Raw genomic sequence first — 27,036 nt, 5'->3', positions numbered from 1 at the left:
CCAATGTAGCTGCCAAAGCAGCCTATTCCATTGGCTCCATGTCAACAGTCACTCCTTCCCTAGCCCCACCATTATGCATGGAGGAGTCACCCAAACTATTCGACCACAGTGTCGGGTACATGCTGCAGGAGGATGCTCAGCGATTTGAAGGCTCCAATGATGGTACCCAGGTTGAGGAAGGGAGTAACGTGAGCCTAGAGAGAGGGGGTGCCCAAGAAGGACAGAAAACTGGCAGTCATGTTCCCCCAGCTGCAGCATACTGCAAAGTTTTCTCCAGTGACGAGGAGGGAGAGAATGATGAGGTCACTGACTCTACTTGGGTGCCTGATAGAAGAGAAGAGGAGGAGGCACATCTCCAATGAGGCAGGATTACCCCCCCAGGGGGCAGCTTAAGGGCAGCTATCCTATTGCATCACACCACAGAGCTAAGCAGGTGCAGAGCACTGCTGACTCCCCACATATTTTGAAAAGTTCTTTGGTGTGGGCCTTTTTTGACACATGTGCAGCAGATTGCACCATTGCTGTTTGCAACATATGTCTGAAGCATATCAAGCGTGGCCAAAACAGCAGCCGCTTGGGCACCACATGCTTGACCAGACATATGACGACCTCCCATGTAGGTTGTTGGCAACAGCACTTAAAAGACCCACATCAAAGAACATGGCGGACCTCTCCTTGCTCCTCATCAGCTGGGATCTCCAATCCCATTATACCTCCAGTCCTCTCAGAAAACTGCACTGAGAGGAATAAAGGTATAGAAATAGGTGTTCCAAGTACTTACAGCCAATCTACTAGCGGTGCAATGACATCCGACTTTAGCAGGCAAATTTCCCTAACTCAGTTGCTAAACCATCAAAAGAAATTTTGGTCTCAGCCATCCACATGCTCAGCGTCTGAATGCTAGCTTGGCCAACTTGCTAGCACTGCAAATGCTTCCTTTTCAGCTGGTAGACTATTGCTCCGTAGGCATTCAAGGGGCCATGCAAGCACTCAGGCAAAAAGATGCCATAAGGTGCTTGAGTTGGTCTGCTTAGGGGACAGGAGCCACACTGGGGCAGAGATTCTGTTAGCTCTGCAGGGGCAGGCTCAGAGGTGGTTGATGCCATGCCAGCTTCAGCCAGGAATGGATGTATGCGACAATGGCACCTCCTCTCCGGCCTCCGATAGGGACACTTGACCCACGTTCCCTGTTTGGCTCACGTCCTGAATTTGGTGGTGCAGTGGTTCTTGAGCAGGTACCCGGGCTTACAGGATCTCCTGAGGAAGACCAGGAAAGTCTGTGGTCATATCTGCCAGCCATATAATGCCAGTGCTCGGCTGGCTGAACTTCAGAGGGAATGCAACCTGCCCAAGGACCGCCTCATTTGTGACATGCCCACCAGGTGGAACACAACGTTGACAATGCTGCAGCAGCTGCACATGCAGCAGAGGGCCATCAATGAGTACCTGTGTGAATATGGCACCAGGACAGGGTCAGGGGAGCTTGGCCTTTTTTTTTCACCACGTCATTGGCTACTGATCAAGGATACATGTACTGTCCTGTCACCATTTGAGGAGGCCACAAGGATGGTGAGCAGGGACAGTGCATGCATCAGTGATACTGTACCTCTTGTCTCCCTGTTGGAGCACATGCTTCGTGGAATAATGGACATGGTACTTGGGGCAGAACAGCGGGAGGAAGAGGAGGACTTCCTTACCTCTCAGGGCCCAGATCCAGATAGTATTCCTGCAGGCCCACCAATCACACAGGAAGAAGAAGTGGAGGAGGAGGAGAATTGTATCAGCATGGAGGTGGAGGATAACACTCAGCATCAGCAGCATTCTTCAAGGATAATTTTCAGTCCCCAGAAACCCATGGAGTGGTACGTGGCTGGGAGGAGGTGGTTGAGGATCATGCGATCCTTAGTTACCCAGAGGACTCAGGATCGAATGCTTCTGCATACTTAAGTTGCATGTCCTCCCTGCTCCGGCAAAGCCTGCAAAAGGACCCTAGGATTCACGGTATCAAGGAGAGGGATCATTACTGGCTGGCAACCCTTGATCCACGATACAAGGGTAAGTTTACAGTAATTGTCCAGCCTTCGCAGAGGGAGCAGAGGATGAAAAATCTTCGGGAGGCCTTGCAGAAAGGTTTGTGCAATGCGTTTCCAGAGCCTGGGAGGTTCCAACCTGGTGCTGGACAACATGTTGCTGAGGCTTCGTTCAGTCACAGAGTGGTGGAGAAGGTGGCCAGCTGACCAATGCCTTCAGACAAGTCTTCAGTCCTAAGCGCCAAGGTCTGATTAGTTCCAGCAACCATCGCCAGCATCTGAATTACATGGTGCAGGAATATCTAGGGGCAAGATCATACTTGGAGACCTTTCCAACAGAGCATCCACTGGGTTACTGGGTCTTGAGGATGGACCACTGGCCAGAGCTTGCTCAATATGCAATTGAGCTAAGGGCCTGTCCTGCATCCAATGTTCTTTCTGAACGACAATTAGTGATGCTGGAGGCTTTGTAACCGATCACAGAGTGTGCCTGTCCACAGACTCTGTTGATCGGCTCACATTTATAAAAATGAATCAGTCTTGGATCACCAGCTACCAAGCACCTGATGCTGATGTAACCAATAGATTTTTCTATGGATGTGGGATCCCTTCAAGACAGCATAATAGGATAGTCACTCCGCATATGCAGAGTGCCTATCCTATTCCTCCTCAATCTTCATGATGATAGCTTCTAAGAATATTTTTGATTCAGGGCACCACTACCACTGCCTAAGGCCCAATTTTTCTCCCGCGTAATTAAAATTTTTGATCTAATATTTCACAACAGGCCCCGTTCCCGCGCTCAACAAAAGTATCTCTCCTCTCCACTGATGTTTTATCACAAATCCTTGTTTCTCTAATAACCCAAATTTTTCTAAATTCAATTATCAAGGGACAGAAAGTGAGGTGAAATCTTCTGAACAGGGGCACAGACAGCAAAACAAATTTTACAGGGGTGATAAACCTTCCCTATGTTATACAAAAAGCTTAAAAATTGATGTTTTGGCTGGAGCTACACATAAAAAATGTACCTGTTCCAAATTACAAGCAGATTCAACTTAAGAACAAACCTACAGTCCCTATCTTCTTTGTAACCCGAGGACTGGCTGTATATAGGGTCTGAGGGCCCCACACCCTTTTTTTTAAAATGTGGGTGCGGGGTTCCCTTTAATATCCATACCAGACCCAAAGGGCCTGGTAATGGGCTGGGGGGGAGGCCCATGCCGTTTTTATCAATGATTTTCATCTATATTGCCGGCATTACATTACAGCCACAAGCAGTTTTAAATTACTTTTATTCCTTTAGAAATTTCATTTTGTGCAGGGACTGTTCTAAACACGGGAAAAATTTGCTATTTTACAGGCATATTATAGACACCCCCCAGGCACAATATTTAAAGGAATATTTCACTTTTATTGTTTCACTTTAAGCATTATTAAAATCACTGCTCCATAAAAAAAGTCAGTTTTTTTAAACTTTTTTTTTCATTTTTTCATTTCATTTTTGGGGCAGGACCCGGGTCCCCAAACACTTTTTATGACAATAACTTGCATATTAGCCTTTAAAATTAGCACTTTTGATTTTTCACATTCGTGTCCCATAGACTTTAACGGTGTTCGCTCAAATTTTTTGCCTGTTCGGTTCGCGTGTTCTGCCGTGAACCGAACCGAGGGTGCTAGGCTCATCCGTATTCAATTGTACTGATTATCTTATTTGTTACAAAGCTCTAATCTTAATAAATGATTATGTGGTGCTGATTAGGGATGGCCTTGCGGTTCGCCCGGCGGCGAATTTGGCGTGTTCGTGATTCGCCAAACCGGCGGACTTCTGGCGCATGCGTTTACATTGTGAAAGAACTTTGACCCATGATGACACATCCATCATGGGGTACAGGACAGCCAATTGAGACATTTCAGCACATGGACAATTGGACATTCGCCCTACCTTATAAATAGACCTGATCTGGCGGCCATTTTACATTCTGTCTTTTGTCCGTGTAGGGAGAGGTTGCTGTGTGGAGCAGGGACAGACTGTAGTGACACAAATCACTAGCTATTAGGTCCACAAAAGTCCTTTTAAGGACTGGTATAGGTGTACAGTATATAGGGTTCTGGTGCACTCTTGCTGACTGCTGTGCTGGTGATTGCTGAGTGCACTACTGACCGATTCTGCAGCTGTCTTTTGTCAGTGTAGGGACAGGACGCTGTGTGGAGCAGGGACAGTTAGTGTAATCACTAGCTATTACTATTAGGTCCACAAAGGTCCTTTTAAGGATTGGTATAGGTGTACAGTATATAGGGTTCTGGTGCACTGCTGCTGACTGCTGTGCTGTTGATTTCTGAGTACACTGCTGACCGATTCTGCAGCTGTCTTTTGTCAGTGTAGGGACAGGACGCTGTGTGGAGCAGGGACAGTCAGTTTAATCACTAGCTATTACTATTAGGTCCACAAAGGTCCTATTAAGCACTGGTGTAGGTGTACAGTATATAGGGTTGTACACATATAATATACTTTCTTTCAAATATAGAAAGCCTATTATACTTGACTGCTGACCGATTCTGCAGCTGTCTTTTATCAGTGTAGGGACTGAGGGACAGTCTGCAAATCACTAGCTACTCGCTCCACAAAGGTCCTTGTAAGTACTGGTATAGGTGTACTATTTGGTGTGCAGTATATAGGGGTGTAATACACGTATAAAATACTTGCACATATGGAAAGCAAGGTATAGTGCATTTCCACTGTGCAGCATTGTGACTGCTGAGCGGTTCTGCAGCGATACTACAAAGAGTGACAAGCGCAATTAAAAAAAAAGTATTATAACTGGTGTGATAGACCAGTGGCCCCCAAAAACGACAGATTGAAGCGGGGTGTTAAATACCTTCTTCAACATACATACTGCACTTCTCTAGAAACTTTTGTCACAGGGTAATTAAAAAAATCAAAGGCAGAGGAAGAGGCAGGCCCTTCCGCAGGGGTGGTAGGGCAGGAGCAACAGACTTGAGCCAAAGTGGCAAATTGCAGAAAGTGTGTGCGATTACGTCAAAGGATGCACCAGACTTAGTTGAGTGGCTCACTCAGCCTTACTCTTCTGCACCCTCCTCATCCTCTCGATCTGCACCCTCTTCACTCTCTGCTGTGTGCACCCCCAAAGACACTACTACCAACACCACCATATACCTTCCGCTTGAGTCACAGGAATTATTTTCCAATCCATTACAAGACATTTCCGATGCGCAGCCATTCTTGGCATTGGATCAGGAAGAGGAGGTAGCAACAACCGCTACTCAGCAGTCTGATGACAGTACCCAGATCAGCCCAAGGAGGAGGTTGGTCCCCGCTGTTGCTGCCTACTCCAAGATCTCTATTTATAGCAGTGGGGAAGGTGACGTCGATGATGATGTGTCTAGTGATGTCACGTGGGTGCCCACAAGAGAGGAAGAGGAGGGGAGTTCAGAGGGAGATATGGACCAGCAGATAAGGAGGAGAAGCAGGCGGAACTTAGATTGCACAGGAGGGACAAAGCAGACTGCTAATGTATCAGGAGCAAGGCATCAACCATGTACAATCACATCTGGTGCTCCCAGGACGCCAGCACATGGCTCTGCAGTGTGGGCTTTTTTTTAACGTGTCCACTGCTGACAATAGTGTTGCCATCTGCAATCTTTGCAATCAACGTATAAGTCGTGATAAGCCCAACACTCACCTAGGGACAACCGCCTTTAAGAAGGCACATGAGCTGCCATCACCGAGCCCAGTGGGAGCAACGGAACCCACAAAGCCACACTCCAGGCTCTCACCGTCCAGCCTTGTCTTCTACTTCTCCTTCTCCTCTTTTCTCACAATTGTCCTCCACTCCACCTTCCATCATGCCGTCCTCACGTTTTTCTGCAAAAAGGCAGGCTTCCGTGGGCCAAATGTTCGAGCGTAAAAAAATGATAACGCCAGATAACCCTCTTGCCCCAAGGTTGACGACTGGCTTGTCAGAACTGATAGCCCGCCAACTACTGCCATATAAACTTTTGGACTTGGAGGCCTTTAGAAAATTTGTGGCCATTGGAACACCACAATGGAAGGTCCCAGGAATTAAGTATTTCTCACAGAAGGGCATCCCAGAGCTATATGGCCATATTCAGCGGTAAGTGAATGTATCTCTGGCACACAGTATCGGTGCCAAGATACATCTGACCACAGACACGTGGTCTAGCAAACACGGGCAGGGAAGTTATATCACTTTTACTGCCCACTGGGTGAACCTTCTGACGGCCGTCAAGCATGTAACCCGTGGCACCCGTGTAGATTTGGTTTTACTGCCACGGATTGCATGCAGGCCTGCCTCTTCTTCTCCTCCTACTCCAACCTCCTCCCTCTCCTCCTCGGCTGACTCCTCCTTTTCCGCTGCTAGCGTCTCTTCCGCTGCGCCGCCCAAGCTCCCCAGAACCTATTTGACATGCCAGGTGAGACGTTGCCATGCTGTGCTGCATCTGTTATGCCTGGAAGCCAAGAGCCACACTGGCCCTGCACTCCTTTCAGCCTTGCGTTCACAGGCAGATCAGTGGCTAACACCCCTCAATTTGGCAGTTGGTAGAGTGGTGTGTGAAAACGGTGCCAATCTGCTTAACGCATTGAAACAGGGCAAAATTACACACGTGCCATGCATGGCACACATCTTAAACTTGGTTGTGCAGCGATTCGTTGTCCAATACCCTGGGGTCCAGGACATCTTGCGGCAGACAAGGAAAATCTCGGCCCATTTCAGAAGATCTTACACGGCCATGGCTCGCATTGCTGACATTCAGCGGCGACACAATCTGCCAGTCAGACGTCTTATTTGCGATTGCCCGACGCGATGGAACTCAACCTTCTATATGCTTGATAGGCTGCTCCAGCAGAAACGTGCAGCCATGGCACCATCAGTGACAGGGTACCTTATGCCTTCTTTATGGAGCATGCAATGCGTTGTGTCATTGATCAAGCTGGGGAGGAGCAGGAGCAGGAAGATGAGGAAGTCGCAATGCTGGATGAATTCCCAGGGGGCTACTCTGAGACAAGTCAACAACAGGAATCTGAAGAGAAGTCAGAGGAGGATGGTGCCGGGGCAGATGAGGAGGAGCAAGAAGAGCATGTGTTAAACCTTTCTGGGATCCCTGTTGTTGTGCGTGGATGGGGAGAGGAGAACGAGGAGGACAACATTATCCTGGATGATGAGCAGGAGCCAGGCCACCACACCACTTCAAGTTTAGTGCAAATGGGGGCCTTCATGCTCCAGTGTTTTAATAGGGACCCCCGTATAAAAAGCATAAGGGTCAAGGACCAGTACTGGGTGGCAACGTACTTAGACCCCCGGTACAAACACAAAATGGCGGAAATGTTACCACCGTCACAGAGGGCTGTTAGAATGGAGCATTTCCAGGCCTTGCTTCGAGAAATGCTGCATTCTGCTTTTGCGTGCGCTGGCAGAGGAGGAATTCCCACTCCCAGAAAAAGATTTGCGGGTACCAATCCAACAGCGCCTGCAAGAAGAGGGCGGTTTGAAGATGTGTTGGTGACTTCTGATATAGGGTCATTCTTTCAGCCGACCCATCGACAGGTCTCATCCAGATCCAGCATCAGGGAACGCCTAGACCGACAGGTGTCTGACTACATCGGGTTAAAGGCAGATGTGGATGCTCTGAGGAGTGATGAACCCCTGGACTACTGGGTGGGCAGGCTTGACCTCTGGCCAGAGCTTGCCCAATTTGCAATGGAACTGTTGGCTTGCCCCTCATCCAGTGTCCTGTCCGAAAGGACGTTCAGCGCAGCAGGGGGGATCATGACCGATAAACGCACTCGCCTAGCTCACAACAGTGTTGACTACCTGACATTTATAAAAATGAATGAGGCATGGATCTCGGAGGAATTCAACACATGTAACCAGTAGACCATGTATATGCATAACTCTCTAAACAATTTATTTAATCAAGCACACAGACCTTTTTTCTACATTTGGCTTACTTCCTTGTACAAAAATGCCCGTACCCTCCTGTTTGAAGAGGTTGAGCGGTGTCATATTTTTGGGTCACGCAGCGAGTTGCTGGTATCAGTGCTGCTGTCAGTGCTCTCTATCTCGGTGCTGGTGTCAGTGCTCTCTATCATGGTGCTGGTGTGGTGTTAGTGCTCTCTATCTCGGTGCTGGTGTGGTCTCAGTGCTCTCTATTTAAGTGCTAGTGTGGTCTCAGTGCTCTCTATCTCGGTGCTGGTGTGGTCTCAGTGCTCTCTATCTCAGTGCTGGTGTGGTCTCAGTGCTCTCTATCTCAGTGCTGGTATGGTCTCAGTGCTCTCTATCACGGTGCTGGTGTCAGTGCTCTCTATCACGGTGCTGGTGTGGTGTCAGTGCTCTCTATCTCGGTGCTGGTGTGGTCTCAGTGCTCTCTATCTCGGTGCTGGTGTGGTCTCAGTGCTCTCTATCTCAGTGCTGGTGTGGTCTCAGTGCTCTCTATCTCAGTGCTGGTGTGGTCTCAGTGCCCTCTATCTTGGTGCTGGTGGAGTCTCAGTGCTCTCTATCACGGTGCTGGTGTCAGTCAGTGCTCTCTATCATGGTGCTGGTGTGGTGTCAGTGCTCTCTATCTCGGTGCTGGTGTGGTCTCAGTGCTCTCTATCACGGTGCTGGTGTCAGTGCTCTCTATCATGGTGCTGGTGTCAGTGCTCTCTATCATGGTGCTGGTGTGTTGTCAGTGCTCTCTATCTCGGTGCTAGTGTCAGTGCTCTCTATCACGGTGCTGGTGTCAGTGCTCTCTATCACGGTGCTGGTGTCAGTGCTCTCTATCACAGTTCTGGTGTCAGTGCTCTCTATCTCGGTGCTTATGTCAGTGCTCTCTATCTTGGTGCTGGTGTCAGTGCTCTCTATCACGGTGCTGGTGTCAGTGCTCTCTATCACGGTGCTGGTGTCAGTGCTCAGTCTCTATCGCGGTGCTGGTTTCATACAGTGAGGGAGATAGCAGCGGAGAAGCCAATCAGCAGCAGTGCCAGCACCATGGCTGAGGATCAGCACTGGACTGGCACTTCTGGACCACCGCAGTGGAACCCTGCATAGGTAGGGGTAAGGGCAGGGCAGAGGGAGGGGCTCAAGCACAGGTTGGCACACTGGGACACTGGCACAGGACTGCGCTGCCCTGACTGTGGCACTGATCATCTCCTGCACCCCCTTCATAGCCTGCCCTGACCTTGCCTCTCCTCCATAGCCTTCATGCGCTCCTGAGTCCTGAATTGTCAAAATTTCACAGATAAAAAAAGAATGCTTGTCGTTGTCGATCCCAGATTCACTTAATACTTATGTTATGTCAGTGTCCATGTTGTGGGACTATGTGTGCACAGCTAGTAAGTATTTTGTGGCTAAAAATATGACCTGGAGGTTTTTAAGATTCGCCTGCCATTAAAGCCAATGGGGTCCGCCGCAAACTTTGCGGTTCGCAAACTTTTGGCCGCGTTCGCGGTTCGCACTTGCGAAATGTCCCATCGGAAGTTCATCCATCACTAGTGCTGATCTTCAACAGTGATTCTAATTTGAAATGCATTATCATTTGCTCCATGTAAAGAAGTGACTGACTGCTCCAACATGCTACTCCAAATCATTATCGTTTTCAAAGGATTGGTGTGGTCCAGGATCTTCTGAGGCTCTAGGTCACTGATATGCAATTAGCGGACCTCCAACTGTTGCAGAACTACAAGTCCCATAAGTATAGAAAGAGCCAGACAGCCACAAGCTGGGACTTGTAGTTTTGCAACAGAGCTGAAGGTCTGCTAATTACATATCCATGCTCTAGGTGTTACCTTACCTATTGTGCTATTCTGGGTGTATACTAATCACCTGCTAGCTTTTTTTTACTTTGTAGTTGAAAGTCATTTTAGCATGTTCTTCTGTCCTGCAGGTTCTAATGTGAAAGTATGCCTACCAATAGCTGTCAAGTGATCCTCCAAGTCTTACTGACCAAAACACCTACTTTGTGCCCAGCGGCTTTGTGCCTGTATCCTGTGACATCTTATACCTTTTTTGTTCCCCTGTATTTATTTTGATTTATAAATGTATTTCAAGAGAAACTATAGATGTTTTGTGAACAATTTCTTTACCTTCTTAATTTTTCATATTTTATTATATTTATTTAAAACAATTGTTTTACAAATAACCATTTAAAGTGGTTGTAAACCCTTACAACGCTTACCTGTAGGTACTTGAAATATCTCCTAGACCTACACGGTCTAGGAGATATTTGCAAATCACTGTACGGCGATTTCTTCTGGCCGGAGTTAGAAAGGGCATGCTGTGCCGTTTCTAGCTCGGGTCATGCTGTGACTGGCGGCTCCCACGCGCGTGCACTAAAGTGACGCCACGCGACTCCGGCCAGTCACAGAGCCGAAGTTTGTGGCCCCGGAAAGAAGAAGGGTGAAGAATGGATGCTCGCTGCTACCGACAAAAACGGGGACATCGCGGGCTTCTCCTGCAGGTAAGTGTCACATAATGTGCTACTATGCGATGCATAGTAGCCCATTATGCTTTACCTTTGCAGGGAAACAAAGAGGAAGTAAAATCCTTCAGGGCTTACTCATAGTTGCCAACTGTCCCGAATTTCCCGGGACATTCACGGGATTAGGACATTTGTCCCGAATTAATTTTGTCCCGGGAAATTCGGTTTGTCCCGGGAAATTGAATTTCCCTTTTTTTGCCGCTGGCCGCTAGAGGTCGGCCATTTTTAAGAAGACCAGAAGTTGGTCTACAATATAGAGTACCTGTGGCGCCGCCCACCCCCGCTGCCAGTGTGTGTATATGTGTAATGTGCAGTAGGGGCGGCGCCACAGTTAAATGACTCTCCGCGCGGCATATCGGGGGCCAGTGTCTGTCACTGTGGATGTCGGGGCGGGGGCCAGTCGTCGGATCACGGGGGCCAGTCTGTGAATGTGAGGGCCAGTGGTATGTCGTGGGCCAGTCTGTGGATGTCGGGGGCCAGGTGGATGTCGGGGGCCAGTCTGTGGATGTCGGGGGCCAGTGGTATGTCGGGGGCCAGTCTGTGGCTGTCGGGGGGCCAGTCTGTGGCTGTCGGGGGGCCAGTCTGTGGCTGTCGGGGGCCAGTCTGTGGATGTCGGGGGCCAGTCTGTGGATGTCTGTCACTGTGGATGTCGGGGCGGGGGCCAGTCGTCGGATCACGGGGGCCAGTCTGTGAATGTGAGGGCCAGTGGTATGTCGTGGGCCAGTCTGTGGATGTCGGGGGCCAGGTGGATGTCGGGGGCCAGTCTGTGGATGTCGGGGGCCAGTGGTATGTCGGGGGCCAGTCTGTGGCTGTCGGGGGGCCAGTCTGTGGCTGACGGGGGCCAGTCTGTGGATGTCGGGGGCCAGTCTGTGGATGTGGGGGCCAGTGGTATGTCGGGGGTCCAGTCTGTGGCTGTCGGGGGGCCAGTCTGTGGCTGTCGGGGGGCCAGTCTGTGGCTGTCGGGGGGCCAGTCTGTGGATGTGGGGGTCAGTGGTATGTCGGGGGGCCAGTCTGTGGCTGTCGGGGGGCCAATCTGTGGATGTCGGGGGCCAGTCTGTGGAGTATGTGGGGGCAGGTCTGTGGAGTACGTGGGGTGGCGGTCTGTGAATGTCAGAGGGGCACCAGATGTAAGGAGGGGCTCCGCTGATGGACACAGATGTGAGGAAGGTACCTCTGATGGGGCACCTGATGTAAGGACAGACTCCGCTGGGGACACCTGATGGCACCTGGTGGCAGGCAACGTGGCTAGTGACGCGCTCAGGGCTCCCACTGATTCTGCATTATGGTGAGTTGAATGATTTCATTTCATATTACAATGTAATGATAGAAATAATGCGCTTCAATCATCCTGACACCATAACAATCATGGCGCCGGGATGATTGAAGCGCCAACATCAGGTATTTGGAGTATCTTTATCTGCTGATTGTCAAACTCTGGAAAACTCATATTGCTATTGTGGTGTAGGAGTGGGGGGCTGCTGTCCCTCCTTTCCCTCTCTCCATCCCCCCCCTTTCCCTCTCTCCATCCCGCATTCATCTCAGACTCTAACCACACCCCTTTGAGCAACGCCCCATGTAAGCCATGCCCACTATTTTACGTAAACCACGCCCATATTTCGCTGCATACCCCGCCCCGTAATTATACCACGACTCCGCCTACTGCCAAAAAAGTGTCCCGAATTTTTTTTTTACAACGTTGGCAACTATGCACTTGCAGAGACAATGAACAGTCTTTTGATGGTTTTGTTTTTGTTTATTGGGTGATACAGTGGTTGGGTAAAAGGGTATATGAGATGCCCATAGAATAGTTAATTTCTGCCATCATATTTAAAGGTTTTAAAAGTTAGTATATATTTGATCCTAAAGAAATGATATGCATATGTGGTAGCTATGATCTTCCTCCTGCATCACCATGCCGACTATTGTTCCCCCTCTGCTTAACTCCCGCAGGCTATTGTTCCAGGCATTCCCCACCCATGACCGTGTAAGGGTGAGGACATCACTCTTGTCCGTGTAAAAGTGATGTTCCTAGAGATCCTCTCCTCCTTCACAAACTTATCATTAAATTGTTAGTGAAGTAATATATCACCTCTTCTTCTGTATGTTAGAAGGACCCACTCTGAATAGTTCCTCTGATTGGCTCTGGTTGCTCAGTACTACTAGGCCAGAGACCTGCAGTACCTCTCCCCGGAGGCCCAGTAGTTTAGAAGCACATGCTGGGCGATGCACTACTGTTCCCAGCTAGCCCTGCTTGCAAATCCTGTGCCCTCAGGCCACATCGATTTGACACCACAGTCTCTCCTCTGATCCGGGACTCCCCATCATTGACTGTGTAATGATGAAGACTTTGCTAATGACCGTGTTCCCTCACAGACTTCCTGGCACATCCAGCCCCCCCCTGTGGTACACGCACTGTGTGATGATAAAGAAATTGCCAATGACATTGTAGAGGCAAAGTTCCTTCACAGATCTTCCTGGGCTTCCTCCTGCGGTCGGCGCACCCCCTCCCCCAGATGGGGGTGCCCTCCTGCTGCTGTCTAGTATTCCATCCTCCACTCCACTCAGCCGACAACCCCCCAGTGGCATGTTACCATAGCTTATATAGGAGTCTCGCCCCCTGCCAATACCAGTTGGGGGATTGGTCAGGGCTCTCACATGTGCTTCCTGCCACTCCAGTTATAGGACCTGCCCCTCTTCCAGAACATTCTCCCTGGAAGCAGGGGAGGCGCTTCAGAACTAGAGCACAGGTGGCCACACCCACTGCTACTCTGGCCACTCCCAGTCCCCAGATCAAAACAAACGGGCCTAGCTTGCAGCATAGGCCTGCCTAAATTTGCCTGTGCTGACAGTCTCCTAGTAAAATCCTATTACTAACACCTACCTATTGGTAGAGGGTGCTGCATTCACCCCCCCCCCCCCCCCCCCACCAAAATCACGGCTGTGGAAAATACATTTCCAAAAATAACTCCTGAGCCCAGGACTAAAGGCATCCCATATCATTTGGTTGGAAGGGGAAAGGGTTTTTGTATAAAAGTACAAAAATAGAATATATACACTCTGATCATATATTTACAGTGCATATTTTATACACACATCCTAACTACAGGTCCCTGCAGCTAAATACATACAAGTGGAGTAAGAGCATTACTCCCTTAGGAGGAATACTTTGCCTACCACAGGTCTTCATCTGTTCCTGCGGTGGAGATGGACAGCCATCACATCCCTGGCATTCCTAAAAGAAGACAAAATAACACACAGTCTATCTACACAACTATCTATACAACAGTTCACCAGGTCGAGGGGGTTATAATCCTCTACCTGGTAAAAGAAAAGAAAATTTTACAGATTTTACAAGGGAGTGGCATACTGTCCTCTGTTTCACTGTCACACCTGAAAGAGGGATCTAAGGGAACCCCCTACTGAGTACAATCAAAACAGATATGCCAGCGACCAATAAACTTTCTGATTACTCCTGGTTGGAGGGGCCCCTCCCAAAAGTCAGGTAGCAAAAAGGTTTGGCAGGGACAGTGCACCCTAGTGACCATGATCACTTGTCCTCCTATCAGACACCCTGGGTGGCAGGTAAACGCTGTCCCTGCGGAACTTTTGAAATTGTCTTTAGAGAAAACCACACACGCCCTACCCTGCCCTGTCATTGCAGTCCTTGTGGCCAGTTCTATGTGGACTGCACAGCACAGCAGTCCTTTTTCACACATAAAACCATGGATCCGGCAATCTCCTCTGGCTATCCCCTTCTCCTCTGACTGAGGCCGAGTGGCTCCTGGTAGGCAGACCCGCCTTTACAACCAGGACTTGGTCTTTGTGAATTGCCTGGCCCACATTCCATTCTTGCTTGATGTCCTTGAACTGGGTCCAGGCATCATTCTCTGGTATCCGGAGTGGCTTGGGGACGTGCAAAAAGTTCCAAACCATGTGGTCCTCCAACTGTCCCCGTGAGTCCTCTGACGTTCATGGTCTGGGCTGGGACATAGGGGTAATCTAAGCCCCACTCCAAGGTGCCCCTCCTTTGTACCTCCCACTGAAAATGTGAGAATCGGGGGAACTCTTTAAGTTTTTTACCTTAACCATTTCCTGCAAAATCACATACTTGTATGTCATTTTACTGAAGTGGTCATACCGGTGTGATGTCTGCAGCCAGAGGCATCACCCCACTACTGTTTTTTAGAGAGGACAGTCAGCTTTCATGTGATAACACCAATGTGGCTAAGGAGTCGCTTGGCCTTTATCACAAGATTAACATAAAATATCCCCATCAGAGTGCCCCTTAACATAAAATGTGCCCATCGGTATGTCCCTTATTTTATGTTAAGGGGCACATTGATGGGCACATTTTATGTTATGGGGCACTCTGATGGGCATATTTAATGTTAAGGGGCACTCCGATAAGCACATTTTATATTAAGCGGCACACTGATGGGCACATTTTAACATAAAATATGCTCATCAGCGTGCCCCTTAACATTAAACATGCCCATCAGAGTGCTGCAATGACGCAGTCCCGCTAATAATTGCAGATTGCTGCCACTACTAGTAAAAAAAGAAATAATAATAAAAATGGCATAAATCTATCTCCTATTTTGTAGATGCTCTACCTTTTGCGCAAACCCATCAATTTACACCTATTACCAAAAATATGTAGAAGAATATATATTGGCCTAAGCTTTTTTTATAAATATTTTTTGGATCTGTATTATAGCAAAAAGTAAAAAAAATGTTTATTTTATCAAAATTGTCATTCGTTGTTTATAGCGCAAAAATAAAATCCGCAGAGTTAATCAAATACCACCAAAATAAAGCTCTATTTGTGGGGAAAAAAGGACGTCAATTTTGTTTGGGTACAGTGTCGCACGACCGCGCGATTGTCAGTTAAAGCGACTCAATGCCGTATCGCAAAAAATGGCCTGGTCATTAAAGGGGGTAAATCCTTCTCGGGCTGAAGTGGTTAATGTTAAGGGGCACTCTGATGGGCTCATTTTGTTGGGCCCATCAGTGTGCCCCTTATAATAAAATGTGCACATCAGAGTGCTCCTGTAAACACCCCATATACCTTGTGGCAGGCAGGAATCAGGAGGCAACAAGCTGCAGGGGACGAGAGCTGCTCCGGGAGTCTTGCTGAAGGGGCATGCAAAGTACATCATATCTCATGGCTCCCTGGTCTCACTCGGCAATCACCCCTGTGATAACAAACTGGGCACGTGACATTATGGCTTACCTTGCGGGGCCGCCTGGGAGCCGCAAGATAGTAAGCAGCGGGGGGCGGGGTACACATGCAATGTCATTGGTTGCAGGGCACCCGCAGTCCTAGCAACCAATGACTGCTGAGCGGAACAGTGGGGCTGTAGCGCTGTACACTGCCGGCCTGATGGTCTGGACAGGAGCATCGCTCGGTCCATATCCAGACCACAGGCTGCCATTTAGTGGCAGCTGGTTTATAATGTTTAATCTCAGTAGTTCATAACAAAATAACAACAATATTATCAGGTCTTCAGTATATAAAATGCAATGAAAGATTTTTGAAAATGTAAGTGACAAAGAAAAATTGGAACTAAAGCTTTAAGTATTGTTTAGCTCGTTACCCATGGAAATAGATGACCACCATTGCCCATAATAGAAGGGTTCCTCATCATGTTCATTAACTGGAAAAGCTTGTCTAAACATGTCTATACAGACCAGGAAATGTCTATAAGCCCTGCAGCCAAGGCAACTCTCTTCTAAGATTACAAGTGTGCTCTGAAGTACTTTTACTGAACTGAAATGGCATTGTTTCTGAGCCGCCTTAAGATTTGTATTGTGGTAGTCAAATCTGAAGTTTAAAGCCCAACTTTGAACAATAAAAAATGTATTTAATGTAATGGGACTGTGCCTGCACTGCAATTGTTACTTGCTTCATCCTCTGCTCCTCCCAGGGGCTAGACCAGTCCCTGCAGCCTCTGTACCCCCATGTTCCAGTGACCTAAAGTTCTGATGGCCCCGCAACCTCTCTCTCATGATTGGCTCACTGGCTTACTGGCTGTGATTGACAGCAGCGGGAGCCAATGGCCCCCGCTGCTCTCTCAGCTAATGAGGAGGGAGAGTCCCCAGAGATCCAAGGCTCTCGTGCACATCGTTGGATCTCGATGGGGCTCAGGTAAGTATTAGGGGGGGCTGGGGGACTGCTGCAAAAACTTTGAGCCTTTAGAACCACTTTAACTTTCTCCCTTTAGTCATTAGGTTTTTGCAATTTTTTTACCATTCGTAATCCAAACTTTTTTTTTCATAGTCATCTATCTTTTCAATCATAGGTTCATGTCATACTGGTGATTTTGAAGCAACAGTTCCAGGGTAATAAAATGCAGCCGATGGAAGGTCAGTGTTGCTGGAATTCTAAGCAACTGGTAGCTTATTTTCTGATTGGTTTACATTTTGCAGTGTTTATAGCCAGCTAGAGAATTTTTAGCTTCAAAAGCTACTCATGTTATTCAATGTAGCTGCTAATGTTAGGCCACTTTCACACTGACGTGCTGTGATTTGGGCGCATCATGGGTGAAGCGCAGTGTACCCGCTTTTACCTGCAGTCAGTGTTAATTTTGGCAGCAAATTTCAATTCAGTTTTAGTCTTGGCCCCTGTACACACGATTTTTTCCAACGGATTTTTTCCAAAACTTGTGTTGCATACACGCGGTCGGACAAAGTTGTCGGAAAATCCGATCATTCGGAACGTAATGACATTCGTTTGTTACAATGGGACTATGTTGAGGCTTGTAGCCAATAGCTTTGGTCTCGTAATTTGATCTGAGCATGCGTGGCACTTTGTCCGATCAGAATTCTCTACAAACGATCGGAAAAAGTCTGATGATCCTGCTCTCAAGTCCGATAGAGCCAACACACGATCGGATTTTCCGACAACATAATCCGATCGGACCGTTTCCGCTGGAATTTCCGACAGTGTGTACAGGGCATAAGTCTTAGGACTAAAATGGCATTTTAGTTTTAGCCCCATTTTAGTCTTCTGCAATTGATTTTGTTAGTCGTATTTAGTCAACCAAATCTCCAATACATTTTAGTCGACTAAAATGTCCTATGTTTTAGTCGACTAAAATCTCCAGCACAGTAATTTAGTTAACTAAAACTAATTTTTTAATGGGTGCAATTAAATTGTAATGCATTAGTTAAACATTTCTTTACAAATTCAAAACTCATTATATACTGCTGGAGTGAAAAATATAATGTTATTATTTATGGTATTGAGGTATGAAAATGCACTACAGACCAGTGTTAATTTTGAAGTAAAATTTCAATTTAGTTTTATTCTTAGTCTTTTGACTAAAATGCCATTTTAGTTTTAGTCGTATTTTATTTACTAAAATAGTATTCATTTAGTCGACTAAAATGTTTTTGTCCTTTTAGTAGACAAAATTAACACTACCTGCAGTCTGCCATAGACTTTCTATTATGTCTGTCAGTCGACGACGGCAAGCCCCCCCTTCCGGGACACCACTTCATCTAGGAAGCGGGGCAGCGTGTCCGGCTTTTTTTTCCCTCCTCCTGTGGTGTGGATCATGATGCTTTCCACCATGCATCCCCCTCCTCCTTCTAGGTATCCAATAGAATCGCCTGACCTTTCAGCCAATCGGGAAATGGGATTCAGTGTTAGAAAAGCAAATATTCATTTGATTTTCTAACACGCCTGGGTGGGCTCTGAGCGCAATGCTCTGCACTCCGGGTCCACCCCATTTTGAAGCCTATTAGAGCCTATGGCTCTAATCAGGTGCTTGAAAAAAACCACCTCAGCTGCTGTAATTCATGCACCCGGCGTCCTGAAAGGGGGTGGTGGCTGCCCTGGATAGATTCATGCTATGCATGAATCTATCCATTAACCATATAGGGGGTGGTTTGGACAAAGTCTATGGGAAAATGCGAGCGACCAACACGAAAACTGCAGGTACATTGCGCTGCTCCCACACTGCTGCTAAACCCCAGCTTGACAGTGTCAATCTTTAATAGTACACAAGTGATTTTTAGCTGCATAAATAGCATCCTAGGCAGTTACATCAGCAACTCTGCAGCCAGCTCCAAATCAAAAGTCAGCAGCTACAATGTATAAATGGAAAAATCAGGTATTTACCAGTGCCTGGTGCCCAGTTCTGCACTGCGCTGTGGGACTGGAGGCTGTGGCAGGGAGCATGGGCATGCCTAAGCGCAAGTCAGAAAAGACAAAGTGGAAGTGGGTACTTATCAACAAAAGCATAGTTACCAACTGTCCTGAATTTCCTGGGACATTCTCGGGATTTAGACCTTTGTCTCGCTTTTAGCGTTTCCCGGGAAATCTGTGTTTTCCAGTTTTTATCGGTCCACGGCCGGCAGTGAAATGTCTCTGCCGGCCGCCATTTTACAGAAGACCAGTTAGTGTATAGCTTGGTCACTCGCCGAGGGGAACAAGCAAGAGGAATTGAGCCTGTTTCTGGGAAAGGCCGTGGGGCAGAGGGGTTGGCAGCAGCTCAATTTCTATTGGCAGCCACCCGGCTGGCTCTGCCTCTTGTCTGTTCCCCTTGGCAAGTGACCAGTGTTACACAAGAGCTGGTCTACTGTAATGGCGGTGGAGACTCCGCTGCTGGAACACCTGATGTAAGGGGGGGCTCCACTGGGGACACCTGATGTAAGGGGGGCTCCACTGGGGGACACCTAATATAAGCAGGCTCCACTGGGGGACACCAGATGTAAGAGGGGCTCCACTGGGGGACACCACTGGTGAGACACCTGATGTAAGGGGACACTGCTTGGGGACACCTGATGTAAGGATGGGCTCTGCTGGGGGACACCTGATGTAAGGTGGACACCACTGGGGGACAAGGGGACACCTGCTGTAAGGAGGGGCTCTACTGGGGGACACCTAAAGTAATGTTCACACAACTGGGGATACCTGATGTAAGCGGGACACTGCTAGGGGACACCTTATGTAGGGAGGAGTTCCACTGGGGGACACCTGATGTAAGGGGAGCACACCTGATGGGGGACACTGCTGAGGGACACCTAATGTAAGGACGGGCAACACTGGGGACACCTGATGTAAGGAGGGGCTCCACTGGGGAACAGCTGATGTAAGGATGACATTGCTGGGGGACACCTGATGTAAGAAGGGTCTCCACTGGGGACACTGATGTAAGGAGGAGCTCCACTGGGGACACCTGATATAAGGAGGGGCTCCACTGGGGACACCTGATGTAAGGAGGGACACAGATGGGGGTCCACATTGCCGAGCATGCAGGGGGCCCGCATTGCCAAGCACGTGAACAGTATTAAAAAGGGTTTAGGAACGCATAGTGTATTAAAACATTTTAGGCTTGTTCACAATAGGGACCCTAGGTGTTTAAAAATTTGGGGTTAAAGTGGTTAAACACTGGAGGGGAGGGAATTTTATATGAGATCATAGTCTGAGTGAATCCTTCTGGATATAGAGTATGAGACAAAAGTTTCATCTCCAGAAGGGTTAAACATTGAATTTGATTTGAACTGCTTTATATCTGATAAATAGAGATTTTATGTATGTGTTTTATAGGTTTTATATACTAATGGCTTAATTTTAAACTCCTTTTGTATATGACATATTGTATTTGCGGAGTTGTAATTGTAATGCGATGGCTACGGGTATATAACGTCCTTAATATTGATTTGATAATGTTTAATAGAAGTAGGACCTTTCTGGAAAGTTTGAGGGTTTTTTGTGCCACCCGCCTTTTTTGATTATCGTTGGGTGAGATAAGTGTCCCCATAGGTATTAGCGATCACAGATTTGAGCAGGAACTGATCCATGGACACGAGCTGCCTATTTAGATTCATGGGTGATGTGGTAGCCCTGCCCTTGCTGACGAATTCCCGTAGGACGTAATGTGTATGGGGAGGAGCTACCTTACGGATGTCTCTCGCTGCCATCGTACTATCCATGCTGCTATTACTGGATGTCCACTCTGGATGTCATTGATTTTTATAGTAACCTGTTACCGCTGTACTTAGCCTTTAATCACGGCTTGAGAATAAATTACTTTTTTCTGACAGAGACCGCTTAGATCGGGTTCTTTTTTTCTCACACTGTCTGTGGTTGACCCGGTCCATTGGAGTGCTGGTTTTCTTGATCCTATTTGTGGATACAAGCTCGTTTGACCATCTGTTAGATCAAAACAAAAAGGAAGGTTTATTAGGGACTTTACGGAAAGCATGACCTGGTGCATGGTCACACATTTCGATCCTTAGGGACTTTAAATGAAATAATGGCCTGGTAAGGTCATAAATTTCCATTCCGGTCTGAATCAAGAGAGGAAGGGGTCTGCATCCAGTGCAGATGGGACTTTACATGAAGCACATGACAGCAAAGAAATGTAATGGGGTGATCATCAGGAATTTTATTGATGTATAAGTTACAGTCTCTACATGTGTAAAATACATACATAAGTAAGTAATACGGTATATACATACATAATAATACTCATATCAGATATACAATCAGAAACAAAGCAAAAAATCAATCATAACTCGAGGTATAACCTCAATAAAATTCCAAGGTTCAGCACAATGCGGGTTGGATAAAACAATAATAAAATGGTGTTGCCTGCGGGACCTAAAGCCTCACTAAACCTGTAAAAGTAGGTGTATAATGATAATAATAATAAAGTCTGGATCAGGAAAATATAAACGCGGCAAATGGTGGCTCTACGCGTTTCGTGGCTTCCAGGCCACTCATCAGGAGCGAGCACGTGTGATATCTGAAAGGACATTATTGTAAGCAAGAGCAGAAAGGGCAAAAATAAATAAGCAAGTATAATTAGGGGTGGGGTAAGAAAACCCACAACTACTGTAAGTGTACTTACTAGGGTACTGTATAGTGATGGTGTGATGACGGGACACCGCAAGCCCTCCAGGGTATCACCCCCGGAAGCCGCGGCGGGGTGCCCCCCGGAGACCAAACAGGCATCAAACAAAGGCAGGCCTGGGAACTGAGACATATCTGTGGATGAAGTGAAGATTAGATCCGTGGAATATAATTGAGTTCCGGAAAAAGTGAAGGGCGTGGAACTAGTGCTAGGGGATAAAGAGCAAAACCACTGTAAAGGAGGGGGAGGGAAAGGGAAAGGAATGGGGGGTGGGCAAGAGTAATTGAGGGTGGAAACAAAGACCCCACAAGAATCAGTGGGGTACTGGGAAGTGTAACACTTTGGAACTCCCCTCACTCTTCTGGTTATTTCCATTGGTAATACAACTTCACTTTCATCAGCACATTTTCTTCATTGTTTTTGTTCCTTGCTGTGTTATTATTTCTTTACGCACCACCACTGTTAATTTTTTGATCCACCTATTTCTCTTCACTGTGCTAAACATCACCTGCCGCTTGTTCCTCACCTTCACTTCCCAGTACCCCACTGATTCTTGTGGGGTCTTTGTTTCCACCCTCAATCACTCTTGCCCACCCCCCCCCCCCCATTCCCTTCCCTCCTCCTCCTTTACAGTGGTTTTGCTCTTTATCCCCTAGCACTAGTTCCACGCTCTTCACTTTTTCCAGAACTTCCAGAACTTCATCCACAGATATGCCTCGGTTACCGAGCCTGCCTTTGTTTGACGCCTGTTTGGTCTCCGGGGGGCACCCCGCCGTGGCTCCCGGGGGTGTTACCCTGGAGGGCTTGCGGTGTCCCGCCATCACACCATCACTATACGATACCCTAGTAAGTACACTTACAGTAGTGTTGGGTTTTCTTACCCCACCCCTAATTATACTTACTTATTTATTTTTGCCCCTTCTGCTCTTGCTTACAATAATATCCTTTCAGATATCACACGTGCTCACTCCTGATGAGTGGCGTGGAAGCCACGAAATGCGTAGAGCCACCATTCGCCGTGTTTATATTTTCCTGATCCAGACTTTATTATTATTATCATTATACACCTACTTTTACAGGTTTAGTGAGGCTTTAGGTCCCGCAGGCATCACCATTTTATTATTGTTTTATCCAACCCGCATTGTGGTGAATCTTGGAATTTTATTGAAGTTATACCTCGAGTTATGATTGATTTTTTGCTTTGTTTCTGATTGTATATCTGATATGAGCATTATTATGTATATATATACCGTATTACTTAATTATGTATGTATTTTACACATGTAGAGATTGTAACTTATACATCAATAAAATTCCTTTATGATCACCCCATTACATTTCTTTGCTGTCATGTGCTTCATGTAAAGTCCCATCTGCCCTGGGTGCAGACTCCTTCCTCTCTTGATTCTGACCATCTGTTAGTTCAGAGGTCCATCTGATCTGGTAAGCACTACATTTTTATCAGCTGGTGGAGGTTGTGTCACACAGAAAGTAGTGGATTGAAATTCATTCATTCATCAGGTTTCTTCTAGACATGTGCACCATCAAAAATGTGTTTAGTTTCATTCCGTTCCGTTTTGTACTAGCCGTTAATTTGTGTCCAAAATTCAATTTGGATTCGTACGAAATACTAATTTTCGTTAGGTTTGTTAACTTTTCGTATCAATTACGAACATTTGTTTGATGGATTTAACCTAGGACTTTTAGTTGCTCTATGAACACTGTGTTTACGGACTTATCATTTTATTAATGCACTTATTTTATTTTGTATATTTCATGAGGTGTTGTGATTAGCCTAAATTGTTCAGCTTGCAATATTCCTGTTTTATAGCTGTCTGCGCTGATTGTTTTATATAGCAACCAATGACCAATCGTCTGGCCATCTTGTTTAGGGGTTGGTTGCTGGGAGGTCCCTACATTCATGACCATGTCCCAGGTACAGTTTGTGATAAATATTCATATCTCTGCATCTCCACTGTTTACAGAATGCTAACATCCATATTATGGTCCAGCTTGACCTTTGCTTCAAAACAAATATAAACATGGCAGGTTTCCAATGTCTAGCTTACCTAGGAGGAATAAGGGGTACTAGTGGTTTCCCATATGATCTGACATAAGGGTGTCTGCAATTGACACGTTACAAATTATCTGAGGAAACTAAATATGTCCATATTATGCTATTAATAATTTGGAAGGTATAAAACATGGTGAAGTTTCAGAACTATACTAAACTGTCTGCACTCTATGTGGATCCAGGTATTTACGGCAGGTATATGTTGGTTCTCTGTATTGAGAGTGTGACAGTTTTATTGGGGGTTCCAGCCTTAAATTGTGGATTGGGTAATGGAATCATCTGTGTATTTGATCACTGGACTGATAAGGTCCTGGCCCAGTTTGTGTATTGGATAATTAAATGAAAAAAAAGGTGGAGGCAAGGTCACGGTGGTATGCCCTTCACTGGACAATATGGCTCAGATGAGCTGCACTATGACAAAATGGCTACTAACCACACAACTATGCGCTAGCCCAGTACGCATGACCATTACAGTCCTGTGGACAGATTCTCTGACCTAAGTTGTGGATCTCTGCTGCTACTCCAGAGTTACCATGGGCCTCTTGGCTGCTTTTCTGATTAATGCTCTCCTTGCCACAAGGCCTGTCAGTTTAGGTGGGCGGCCATGTCTTGGTAGGTTTGCAGTTGTGCCATACTCTTTCCATTTTTGGATGATGTATTGAACAGTGCTCTGTAAGATGTTCAAAGCTTGGGATATTTTTTTATAACCTAACCCTACATTAAACTTCTCAACAACGTTATCCCTGACTTGCCTGGTATGTTCCTTGGCCTTCATGATGCTGTTTGCTCACTAAGGTTCTCTAACAAACCTCTGAGGGCTTCACAGAACAGCTGTATTTATACTCTGATTAAATTACACACAGGTGTACTCTATTTACTAATTGGATGACTTCTGAAGGCAATCAGTTCCAATACAATTGCACCCCACACTTTTCAGATATTTGTTTGTAAAAAAAAATTGAAAACCATTTATAATTTTCCTTCCGCTTCACAATTATGTGCCACTTTGTGTTGGTCTATCACATAAAATTCCAATAAAATAAGCTTACGTTTTTGGTTGTAACATGACAAAATGTAGAAAATTTCAAGGGGTGTGAATACTTTTTCAAGGCACGGTATGTGCTGGTAAACTTTGCTGGTTTAACAGATTAATTGTAAAGAAAATCTGACTGGTGGTGACCAACTTCAGCTTATCAAAGCCAAAATCCATCCCGATCCAAAGTCCAGCCATCCATCCAATAAACATGGGACGAACAACAGCCCCCCCGTGCCCGTCCCTGTTCGGTCCGCACCAGAACTCCCGAACAGAGAAAAAGATCTCACCCGTGCGGCGAACCTTAATAAAGTGTATGGGACCCCAAACTTGGAAAATCAAAAGTTCCCATTTTGAAGGCTTATATGCAAGTGATTTGCCGAACAAGGGTGTGGGGTCTGGGTACTGCCTTGGGGGACATGTACCAATGCAAAACATTTTTTTTTTTAAAAAGGATTGTTTTTACAGGACCAGTGATTTTATTGATGCCTAAAGTGCAACAATAAAAATGAAAAATGTCTTTAAATATAGTGCCTGGGGAGGTCTCCGTAGTCTGCTTATAAAGTGGCGCATCTGTACTGTGGATAGAACCTACTGCAGCAAAACTGACATTTCTTAAGAAAAAAATGAATTAACCGCTTGCCGACCAGCCGCTGTCATTTTACTGCAGCAGGTCGGCATGATTTTGTGAACCGTCATAACTATACGTCGGCTTGCGGGATCGGAATATCAGGCCAGCGCCACTGCGCTACGGGGGTGCTGATGCTTTTAGCTGACAGTCGTGATGACTGCCGGCCACGAGCAATCATGAGAACGAGAGACAGAACACGGAAGTGTGTGTGAAAATGCACAAATCCCTGTTTTGTTCTGAGAGGAGTGACAGATCGTATGTTCCTATTAGCTAGCCCCCCTTCAGTTTTAAATGCTTAGCAGGGAACACAGTTAACCCCTTCATTGCCCCCTAGTGGTAACCCCTTCCCTGCCAGTGAAATTTTTACAGTAATCAGTGCATTTTTATAGCACTGATCGCTGTATAAATGCAAAGGTCCCAAAAAATGTGTCAAAAGTGTCCAACAGACAATGGAGTGTCATAATGTCGCAGTCCCAATACAAATCACAGATCATCGTCATTACTAGTAGAAAAAAATTATAATAAAAATGCTATAAATCTATCCCTATTTTGTAGCCACTATAACGTTTGCGCAAACCAATCAATATATGCTTATTGCGATTTTTTTTTTTTACCAAAAATATGTAGAAGAATACATATCGGCCTAAACTGAGAAAAATGTGCTTTTTTAAAAAAAAATGGGGATATTTATTATAGCAAAAAATAAAAATCGCGATCAAATACCACCAAAAGAAAGCTCTATTTATGTTTGGGTGCAGCGTTGCACGACCACGTAATTGTCAGTTAAAGCAATGCAGTGCCAAATCACAAAAAATGGCCCGGTCATTCAGCAGCCAAATCTTCTGGGGCTGAAGTGGTTAAATGACATTTAAATTGCCAGCAATACAATGCTATTGCTGGCAATAGAAAAGTTTTAAAAAGAAGCTGCATAAAGCCCCCCCCCCCCCCCAATCCATACCAGGCCCTATGGGTCTGGTGTGGTTTTTAAGGAGAACCCCACCCCAAAATAAAAATGTCCCCCCAAAATCACTAACAGACCCCTCTCCAAGCATGCAGCCTGGCAAGTCACAAAAAGGTGGGGTACAAGCGACCCCCCCCCCCCGAACCATACCAGCCCACATGCTCTCAGCATGGGAGGGTAAGTGCTTTAAGGCAGAGGGAATCTGCCCCTCTCCACCCCAAAGCCCCTTGTCCTCATGTTGATGGGGACAATTGCCTCATCCCCACAACCCTGGGCTGTGGTTGTGGGGGTCTGCAGGCAGGGGGCTTATCGGAATCTGGAAACCCCCTTTCACAAGGGAGCCCCAAGATCCTGGCCCCCCTATGTGAATGAGTTAAGGGTACAAAAAGTGTAAAAATAGATAAAAACAGGAGGCAGTTTTTGACAATTCCTTTATTAAAAATTAAAAAAAATCCCCCCATGAAAATCCATCGTCAATCACGATGCCGCCTAACCACCGAAAAAGAAAAAACAAACAAACACACTCCGCTGTCAACTTAGGCTGGTGTCACCGACCCAGCATGCACCGGTCAGTGGCATCACAAGGCGGCAGTGCCACCAGGTTACATTGCCAACTGACTCCGCCCATACCTATATAAGAACTGTCAAACAGCAAGCCAGGCATTTGGCGGTTTGCCTTAGATGACTGACAGCGGACATGGGGGCAAGCTGCTTTGGGGTGGAGGGGCAGAGTCCCCCCCACCCCAGAGCACTCACCCTCCCATGTTGAGGGCATGTGGCCTGGTATGGTTCAGGAGGGGGACACTCGCTCGTTCCACCCCTTTCCTGGCCTGCTAGGCTGCATGCTTGGATAAAAGTCTGGTATGGATTTTGGGGGGAACCCCACATTGTTGTTTTTTTTTTCAATTTTGGCATGGGGTTCCCCTTAAAATCCATACCAGAC

This window comes from Lithobates pipiens, unplaced genomic scaffold, assembly GCF_037356315.1.
Source record: "Lithobates pipiens isolate NorthernLeopardFrog02 unplaced genomic scaffold, aLitPip1_a1.2 Scaffold_23, whole genome shotgun sequence".
Taxonomy (NCBI): domain Eukaryota; kingdom Metazoa; phylum Chordata; class Amphibia; order Anura; family Ranidae; genus Lithobates; species Lithobates pipiens.
The sequence above is the reverse complement of the archived record's forward strand: the minus strand, read 5'-3'. Positions refer to the sequence as shown.